Below are 11,065 nucleotides of genomic sequence, written 5' to 3' on the forward strand. Positions count from 1 at the left end.
TCATGGCATGTCAGTGTAATGTGGGAGGAAAGCCCGAAGTGATGCAGGTCTTAGACGTTTACCACTTCGGTGAAACCCACGAGCACGGGTATGGTGCTGACAAACCTAGAAACATAATCGGGGCGAACCGGGATTCGAACCCACAATCATAGGTCTTTGGCGTGCCCAAGGGACGCAACTCTGCACAGTGAATTGTGGCACCCTAGACGACTGCGCCACCCGTGCCCCTGGATGAGCAATGATAACTTAAGTACCATCTCTGTGACACAGGACCACAGACAACATTGTCACGTGTGGGCTGAATTGGTGATGGGTTGGTCACAATGACTCCTGTATATGGATCTTATGCTTATGTCAGGGACCACTAAGAGAAGCAGGTGCAGCAGCTTTAGCTTGTGATCCTGATCCATGATGTAGAGTGATACCCGCACCTTCCACCACTTGTCATCTACCGGAGGCAAGGGAGTTACTGACTGTAAAAGTCCAGTTTCCACCCTTGCCGAACAAGGCTGGAATTTTGGGTTCGACGGTAGTGCCACCAGTGGCTATTACGAGTTATGTCCCTTCTACGTCCCTCCTATTGACCAGTCAGATTCCACCTCTCATGTCACTTGAATTTGCCTCAAATAAAATGGCATCGCCCAATGAAGATGATCTGATCGATAATCAAGATCTATATTGTAATAAAATGGGTCTTACTTCGCGAAGAGCATCAAATCATGTGAGCACCTTGATTACAAAAATGACAAGATTTGGAAAACATCTGTTGACGCTAAGTTGACGGTACACATGCTTTGCAAATCCTGGAAGTACTTCTTATGGGCTGCATGTGGAAAGGCTCTTCTGTTACAAATGTTTATCAGCAAGACATGATGATTTTGACGAAATCAGTTTGACAGCCCGTAACTGTCATTCGGAACACCCTGTGTTAAACATTTTGATGTTACATGATTAGCAACACATTCCAAATCTGGTAAGCACTTGATTGGCTGAAAGGTCATTCTGGCATGACCCGTAATAGGATGTCACTGGATGTACAGGAGATAATATGTTATTGACCAAACCTACCTATGCATATAACTGTGATAATACAACTTTCAAGGTGAAATGCTTATTCCACATTTTTGTATCTTTTTTGATAGTATTCACATATATTATTTTGTATCACATAACTATAACTAACATGTTGTGCACAAAGATCCATTTCATGCATGTAATTTGGCCTAGAGTGGTGCAATCCATTAGTCGTGACAGGATCATTTGGTATTTGGAACGAGTTTTCTCAAGCTGACATGCTGTGATATGACTTCAGTACTGTTCGAAGCAGTGTTAACTCACTTCTTTCACAATACATCTGATTATTGTTTCTTATGTATATAATTAAATAATTAGTGTGATGTCAACTGCTTTGTCCTCGACTGACAAAGAAAATACAGTTGTATACTCCAAACTAGGTGAGATTATTGCTTGTGTGTCAGGTTCTATATCTGTCTACTTATAGCAACTAACAGGATCAGGTGGTCAGACTCGGTGACTTGGTTGATGCATGTTATCGTATCCCACTTGTGTGGATCAATGCTCATGATATCAATCACTGGATTGTCTGGTCCAAACTCAATTATTTACAGACCTCCACCATATAGCTGGAATGTTGCTGAGTTCGGCGTTAAACAACCAACCAATCAAACAAACAAACCTTGTTGTTTTATCATCCCATGGTTTTAATGTGTTCATTTTTACACGAAATGTATATGGATGAAAGGTGCATCCCACAATCAATGAGTTGGCAGAAAAAGACCAGTTCTGATCAGAAAGTAGGCCACTGTGCCTGAGACAACTCCTACGAGCACAGACATGGTGCTGACTGACCAGAATACTCAGGCTGAACCACAATGAGATGAATCTGCATAGACTGCCGACCATTACTGTCCTGTCTTGACATTCAATTTCAACTGATTGTTTGATTCAAAATAAAACTTGTCAACCCAGTGCGTTGTTCATGTTCTCCAAGTATTCCTCCATTTGCGAGGTTTTTCTTTGAGAGGTACCCAAGTATGTCCTTGTCCAGAGTGATGTTCAGTTTCCTTCAAGATATGATCTTCAAACGTTGGATGTACCTGAGGCAAGCAGTGATTTTATTCCCCATTTTATTTCTTGAAATATGTTTATGTGTAAAAGTGGCTGTACAATAATGCTTGTCTTTATTTGCCTGGCCAAGACTCAATTATTTTCTGGTAGCTTTGCAGTTAAAGCATCCTCTCGCCACCCCAAAGGACCAGTTTTGATTCCCCTCGTGGGTACAATGTGTGAAGCCTATTTCTAGAGTACCCCACCATTACATTGCTATAAACGTTGTAAAACCATACTCTCTCACTGGCTGCATTTGAACCAAATAAGCAAACAGGCAGCATATTTCTGAAAGGGGACAACGGACATGGTGTCAACTTTAGGGGATGATGCTCCTTCCTTTGCCACAAGAAGTTGGCAGCAGTGTTCAAGAGGGCAAGAGGAAGCCTCTAAGATGATCCTGGGTGAGGAAGACCTTCAGCTGCAACCACTAAGGAGAATGTTGATGAAATACATAATATGGTTATGGATGATCCACGACTCACCATATGTCACATAGGCAGCGCAGTAGGCATCTCTCATCAGAGAGTTGGTTGCTTGGTTGGTTTGTTGTTTTACGCCGCACTCAGCAATATTCCAGCTGTGACAGCGGCCTGTAAATAATCGAGTGTGGACCAGACAATCCAGTGATTGACATAATAAACATCGATATACGAAATTGGAATACGATGACATGCTTCAACCAAGTCAGCAAGCCTGGCCACCCGATCCCGTTAGTCGCCTCTTACGACAAGCATTGTCGCCTTTACAGTAAGAATGGGTTGCTGAAGACCTATTCTACCCCGGATCTTCACGGCTCTCATCAGAGAGTTGAGAAACTTTTGTGGAATGAACTGGGCATAAAGGTTTTAGTACGACAGGTTCCAACGCTTCTGAATCCTGATCAGAAACGCTCTTTGTTCATCATCTCTCGTTAGAATTTAAGTTGTTTTAAAGGAGACAGAGCTGATTTTGTTTAGCAATTTGTCACTGCGGATGATTCGTTTGTTCACCACTATCAGCCAGACTGAACAACACTAAAAGCAGTGGAAACATCTCCTTCTCTAAAGAAGGTCAAGTCTGTTGGCTCCATCAGCTATCATGGTGATGGCTTATGTTCTCTGGGATTCCAGAGGAATCAATCCTTTTATGTTCTCTGGGATTCCAGAGGAATCAATCCTTTTATGTTCTCTGGGATGCCAGAGGAATCAATCCTATTGGTGGACAATCTCCTGAAGATCAGACCATTAATGACCAATATTATGCCTAGGCAACTGGGTGAGAATATCATGGCTATAGTCAGGGCAAACTCACTGAAGGTGTGTTGTTTCACTCGGACAATGCACCTGTGCACACATCTATTGTCACCATGGCTGCAATGCAGGAATATGGCTTTGAACTCATTGGACATCTTGGTATACACCAGCACTGGCACCATCAGATTTCCACATCTTCCTAAATTTGAAAGATCTGTCTGGCAAGCATTATGAAAACAATAATGACGTCATTTATGTTGTGGAGGACCTTTTGCACTACCAGGAGGAAGTCTTCCACTCCACCAAAGAGTCCGCTCCACAATGCGATCGTAGGTCTAAGGAAATCTTGACTCTCATATTTTGACTTACTACTGTCGTAGTGCTACGATCGCTTTGTGGAACGGTGCCCTGGTCGTTCCAACTTCGTTTACAGAAGTGTGTGGACCTCGGAGGGGATTGTGTTGAAGAACATTTGCAACTAACTCCATCAACGCAGTTTATCACTGTAAGGCTCAGAACCTTTCAGCCACCCCTCATGCCGTTGTGGAATTGTGTTTGTTTGTGAGTGATAAAGAACTAAGCAATTTGCCCCCATAACAGGTACCCCCTCTATGGTCTCGTGGATAGAGCGTCTGTGGTTTGATTCCCAGCCACGTCATACCAAACGACGTTAAGAGATGGTACTTGTTGTTACCCTGCCTGTCGCTCGGCATTTAGGGGCTAACACAAGGACTGGTCGGCTCGGAGTCGGGGTGGGGTATTCATGTTAAACTGTAGCATGATAGCTTAGTGGGCTAGCATTTAAAACAAGCAGCCTCAACCCCCCACCCCCACCCCCACCCCCACCCCCCTCACACACGTGCATGCACATCGCTATATGGGTGCAATAATCTTGGACGCAACGATAAACCCCATTTCGCCTCACCTCACCTCTTCAAATATTCTGGAATGACCTGAATATATGACACCAGTGTGTAATCTGTCCAAAGTATGGTGACATTTACACTGTCTGATATCAAATGAGGTCATCGCTAGGTAACCATGCTGGGCAACCCATCAATGGAGGTTATCGCATTTAGGCCACCAGGGCTATACATCAATAAAGGTCATCGCAAACTGACCAGGCTAAAACATGAATAGAGGTCATTGCTTGAAGGACAGTGGATTACGGTGATCGTACGGTGGCCCATAAGGGACATGAGTCTGTTTTTCAATATTTTGATGTTTCACTTAGCAAATTAACACAATTTTTCATACAAATATGTTATAGATCATGTATAAAAACAAAAGAAACATAGAAAATGTACTTTCAAGGAGCTATTGAGTCGCTGAAATGTGAAGCGAAAATGTCAAAAAATAAAATGGAAATGTCAAAAACCAAAACGAAAAGGTCATAAACTAAATGAAAATGTCAAAAACAAAAACGACAATGTCAAAAACAAAAGCGAAAATGTCAAAACCTCAGAAAACTATTCCCACCGAGGTGATAATATTTCCACTGCGGTGTAAATAGTTTTCACATCGCTCCTTGTCCCTTATGGGCCACCGTATGATCGTGTTGAACCAGAAGAACATATTTTTTGTTTATTCAGTTTTGAAATATCTTGTACCCGCCATTGGACTCTCAGTGGGGCAACTTGAGGTGCAGACGTGCCAGTTGTGACGTTACAATCAATTTTCGTATAACTGAAAATTCAACCGCAATGAAATATATCTTATTCTTATTTCAACAAACTATCCATACATTCGAGAATCACAAATGACGACATTTAAATAATAAAATATAAAAATAAAATATTCCGCCAACAACGTAATAATAAAATAAGCCTTCAGCAACCAATGCTTGCTGTAAAAGGCGACTACGCTTGTCGTAAGAGGCGATCGGGTGGTCAGGCTCGCTGTCTTGGTTGATGCATGTCATCGTACCCCAAATGCGTGGCTCGATGCTCATGATATCAATTACTGTATTGTCTGGTCAAGACTTGATTATTTACAGACCGCCATCATATAGCTGGAATATTGCTGAGTGCGACGTTAAACAACAAACAAACACTATATACCAGTTCATCACTTGAGTTCATCTTGGTGTATATGTATGTGAATCCCTGCTGAAATAATAGGGTTTTTTTATTTCGTATTTCTGATGATTGTCAGATTTGGTTATACCGTTCATAGTAGGGCAGGACATGCATGTCCTTTTCGCGAACACCTGGTGTCATCACTGATGTTTCTTGATCTATTCATAAAATGTTCACCGCTATTTTGCCTTTTATTCCCTATGGAATCTGTTTCGATAGATAACCGAGACTGGTTACTCTCTGGTGTTGCGATTTTGAAATAGAAAGACTTCATATTTTGTCATTACCTCCACCTGGCATTGTACACAACTGACAAATCCATTTGTTTTATCTGGGCTTCATATGAGATCGACTCCATGTAAGGCTACTGGGTGGTATATTTCCATGCAAACGATGGAATGGTCAGAACTGTAATGATAGAAACGATTGGAAGCATTTTGTTGATGTCCCATGTATGATGGTTGAATTGTATCGATAATATAACTCAAATGCAAAGGGTATATTCAATGCCATAGGTGGCGGTTTACGTTTGAGACAGGGCCCACATGCACAAAGCGATCCTAACGCTAAGATGATCGTAGCTCCCATACTTTAATATAGACTTACGATAGCCTTAGCGCTGAGGTCGCTTCGTGCAAGTGGGTCCAGTTCTTCAAGAACCCGAATTCAAACTGGCCATAGTCGTTTACCTCTTTGGTGAAACCCACGAGCACGGATATGGTGCTGACAAACCTAGAAATATAGTCAGGGCGAATCTGGGATTTGAACCTATGATCTTAGGTGTCTGGCACACCAAAGGCAGGCAACTCTGGACAGCGAATCAGACGTCACGCATGGACATTAATAATAGAATTGCGGCTCCATTGGCGTCCATTGAGACCCTGACCAGACGAGGTTTATGCTACCTTTTTATTATTTATTTAACTCGTCTTGCGTTGAGTTTTGACTGGACATTCAAATGTTAACTTATGAAAAATGACGAGCTGACTTTCATAATCCATGCAGTCTATGACAACAGCAGGGGTGATATGTAATGTGACCAACAATAGTGTGTGTGTCGAGTCGGCGTTGGGGCGGTCAGGTAGCCTAGAGGTTAAAGCGTTCGCTCGTCACGCCGAAGACCCGGGTTCGATTCCCCACATGGGTTCAATGTGTGAAACCCATTTCTGGTGTACCCCGCCGTGATATTGCTGGAATATTGCTAAAAACGGCTTAAAACTATACTCACTCGAGTGCGTTGTGCATTGGCAAATGCGTAATGGAGACATTACGTGAAAAGGTTGATTCCGGAAGCAGAACCAACGGGCCTCCGATTGAAACCACATAATGGTTGATATATAACTTGTCAATAATTTTGCACAATGACCTAAAGTTGTGTCAGTTTTACCTGCAGAAAATGCCCTAGCCGAATGACCAAAGACTTCTTGGCTCAGAATCGTGACCAACCCGCGTTATTCCGGGACATGCCGAATAGCGACCCCTCTCATGGCATTCGTGACCAACTCGTGTTATTCCGGGACAGGTTACGGAAAGGGGCGAGTGGTGACGAATGGGTTCAGAATGAACTGCTACAACCATGACGTGACGTCATCATGGTATAGAGTAGAGAACGTGCACCGCATCACGCTCTAGAAATCGGAACTACACTAAACACCCTGTCTCAGTATCAGCGAGGTCGTATTATAAATATTAAAACTGTATGGGAATGTTATCAGGTCCTGCTTTACTCGATAAAGAAATGTGAGTCAGCTACCTGAGTATACCAACCTTTAACCCTAGATCTGATCCTCCTATAACGACGCAAATTCACTTTTGTTGCTTCCACTAGGAAGTGTATCTTGTCCAATGAGGATGGGACTTTTTCAGGTGTCGGTGGTGTGCTTGATAGGTATGTATGTGTGGTACGTGTCTGTATTCACTGCTATCTCACATGCCTCTTCTGTCAAGGATTAAAAGGATATTAGATAAAGTATGTCCACCGTTTTAATCAATTCAACGACAGACCTTGTGTCTATTATAGTGTTTTTTCCCTTCATGCATTGTATTACATTTATGAGTGGTCCAGTGGTATGAGGGACCGCTATTCATTCTGAGGGTTGCGTCCCTTAACAGTGCCAGGATCTGCTTGTTATGGGTTTCAATCCCCGATTCGTTCTGACTATGAGTCTTGGTTTGTGAGCTACCTGTATGTTTCCTCCTGTTTCACCTGAGTAGTAGTATAAACGATCTTTGTCACCTTAGGTATCTCACCCACATAAAGCTGCCACACAATATATATGTAACTGGTTTTTTTTATAGTTTCTCACCCACATATAGCTACCACACCATATATATATGTAACTGTCTTTTATAGTTTCTCACCCACATATAGCTACCACACCATATATATGTAACTGTCTTTTATAGTTTCTCATCCACATAAAGCTGTCATACCATATATATGTATCTGTCTTTTATAGTTTCTCACCCACATAAAGCTGCCACACCATATATATGTAACTGTCTTTTATAGTTTCTCACCCACATAAAGCTGCCACACCATATATATGTAACTGTCTTATATAGTCTCTCATCCACATAAAGCTGCCACACCATATATATGTAACTGTCTTTTATAGTTTCTCGCCCACATAAAGCTGCCACACAATATATATATTACTGTCTTTTATAGTTTCTCACCCACATAAAGCTGCCACACCATATATATGTAACTGTCTTTTATAGTTTCTCACCTACATTTAGCTGTCACACCATATATATGTAACTATCTTATATAGTCTCTCATCCACATAAAGCTGCCACACCATATATATGTAACTGTCTTTTATAGTTTTCTCACCCACATAAAGCTGCCACACAATATATATGTAACTGTCTTTTATAGTTTCTCACCCACATAAAGCTGTCACACCATATATATGTAACTGAATACTTTTTGAAGCACACATTCACTAAATATTATCCTGGTTCCGGCAGCAGCTTTATGTCAGCTATATTCATCCAACATTCAATACTCGGAACCACACGATTTTGAACGCAATCATCGATTACCCAGCGTATTATGTTCCAGTCTAGTAGACCGCCTCCGTGGTCTAGTGGTAGAGCGTCCGCCCGGAGGCCCGGAGAGCGGAAGGCTCGGGGTTCGATCCCCGGCCGCGTCATACCAAAAGACGTTAAAAGATGGTACTTGTTGTTACCCTGTCTGGCACTCGGCATTAAGGGGCTAAAACAAGGACTGGTCGGCTCGGAGTCAGAAAACTGTGTCTGAGTGGGGTATTCTTGTTAAACTGCGGCATGGTATCTAAGAGATCTAGCAGTATAAATCGGCATTACCGAAGCAGCCACACACACACACGTACACACACGTGCATGCTCTCGCTATATAAGTGCAATAATCTTGGACGCGACGTTAAACCCAATTTCACCTCACCACCTCCAGTCTAGTATGATCCACACCGTGGAACTATTCGCTGAAACAGCTTCGTTTTGAGCCACATTCTTATGGCACGAAGCTGAAAGGAGATATCAATTCAAAACAATTCTTACCTAGTTCTTTTCTTGTGATAAGAGACGTCACTCCGAAACTAAGCCATGGTTGAAAATTGGTCCAGTGTTCTTAACAGAAAGGATACACCATACCCTGGATGATCGATGATGATTGAAAATTGGACATCTTGTTTGGTAATTTTGAGGATTGTTCATTAAGAAGTATATATATATTACAGTTTGCAATGGTATCCAAGCTTCTCCCATACAACAAAATGTAAATCCTGCTGTGGATGATGCCAACTCAGGGGGCAACGTTGCGGTGGCTAACCTACTGAAAACGTTTGAGAGCATTCCACTCCTGAAGAGCATGATTGAGAAATCTGGCCTCGACTTTACAGAGCTTCAGCTCTTACTGGGAGAGAAGAACCTCATCGGCCAGCTCATTCAGAATGTCTTCAAATTCAGCCCCATCTCTGGACAAATAATTGACGAAGCTGCCAAGACAAACGTTGAGCTCCGAGTAGTTCTTGCTCTTGCAAGAGAGAGGACAAACACCAAATCTCTTCGACCTTTTTAAACTAGCCACCGCGAAGTCCGAGAACATGTTCCTGGCTGTTGACAAGGCTGCTTCCAATAACAAACAGGCCCAGTTCATCAAGGAGAAGATGAAGGAACCTCATCCAAACATGACCTACATTTGGGACATGATTACTGGGAAGAAGCTTGAGATGGGTGACATCATGGACAATGATAAATATGCCGTTGCTGGAAGTTCAAAAAGAAAGAACAGGCATTTGCTTGAATTGTTTGAATTCGCCGTTGCCAACTGGCGACCACTGGAGAAAGCCCTGCGGACAATGTCCGACATGCCGATCAACTTCGTGAATGTCATGCAATACATCCTAATGTACTCACGGAAATGAAAAAAAACTTTTTACTTTTTAAACTAAATTAGTACTAATTGGGCCGTGGCACAAATACAACGTATCAAATGTTTTTATGCCTTTTTACACGTAAAAGTGTGTAAAAATGTGAATAAAACAGACTATTGTGAAACAGGGCATAACCAGGTGTAAGTAGATCAAGGTGACCTATGACACCTGGACGACAGGTGAGAACAGGTGCGTAATGCCTATAGTCTGTTTCTGCTATGTCAATTTGGACTTAGTTTTATTTTTGAATGTTGAAAGTGCCGACAAATTACCTCCTGTAAAGCACATTTTTTATTGTTCACTGAGATCAAACTAGCAAATCCAGACTAGTACCTTTCCAGTTGTTTTGTTATTTCGTATTTACAGCTACGTAACACTTTGTGTCGATATTTAAATTGAAAAAAAAGGTTTTTTTCATTTCCGTGAGTACTTTGGGTCTTGACTTCTCAGCTTTTCGGTTTGCGATGGACAATGCACAGAAGCTGAACAATAAGAAGTGCATGATAACAGACAACAAGGCGAAGTACACCGGTGTGAAACCAATCCTCTTCTACATTTGACCCTGACGATAATGCGGATATCATTCACATCCTGCAAGAAGTTCGTGTTAAATACCCAGGGATACATGATACTTTTGCCGGCCCGGATGGGAATGCTGAAGGTAATTGTACATATGTCTTTTGTGATGTATCTAGTTTAGGTCTACTCGGTGGCCTTGTCGTCTAACGCGCCGGAATCCTATGGCGTTTCCTTGCCAGAAACACTTGACGAGCTTGCTCTGATTATGTTTATAGGTTTGTCGTTTGTGAGGATCACACCCGTGCTCGTGGGTTTTTGAAGTGTAAGTGGTTAACGTCTAACTCTTGTCGTAAACCTTTTCATTGATACCTTAAGTGTTTTGGGAGTACAGTCGAGATTCGTCTGTCACACCTAAGCAAGGCAGATATCGGATTTTGATAACTTGATGAAATTATAACATTGGGATTCATATGAAAAAGATTATTGAAAATATGTCAGAATGTAATTACAGTCACCGCATCTAGAAAACATTAATTGTGTTTCTGTTTTATCTGGTAAGGCCTATAGTATTCTTATGAGGCATTCTCTTTTAAAATATCACTGATGCATGTATGTTTCAGCTCGAGATGCCGTTCTACATCTGATTACAGAAACTATAGAAATGATGAACCGATTGCTTGGATAA

At 41.9% G+C, this 11,065-nt stretch overlaps 1 pseudogene; it reads left to right on the forward strand.

Annotated features, from left to right (window-relative positions):
- The first annotated feature begins 2,434 nt into the window (after window positions 1-2,434).
- LOC139453179 (uncharacterized) lies at window positions 2,435-11,065 on the forward strand (annotated as a pseudogene).

The sequence above is a fragment of the Haliotis cracherodii genome, unplaced genomic scaffold (genome assembly GCF_022045235.1).
Source record: "Haliotis cracherodii isolate W230 unplaced genomic scaffold, xgHalCrac1.p SCAF_10, whole genome shotgun sequence".
Classification (NCBI taxonomy): domain Eukaryota; kingdom Metazoa; phylum Mollusca; class Gastropoda; order Lepetellida; family Haliotidae; genus Haliotis; species Haliotis cracherodii.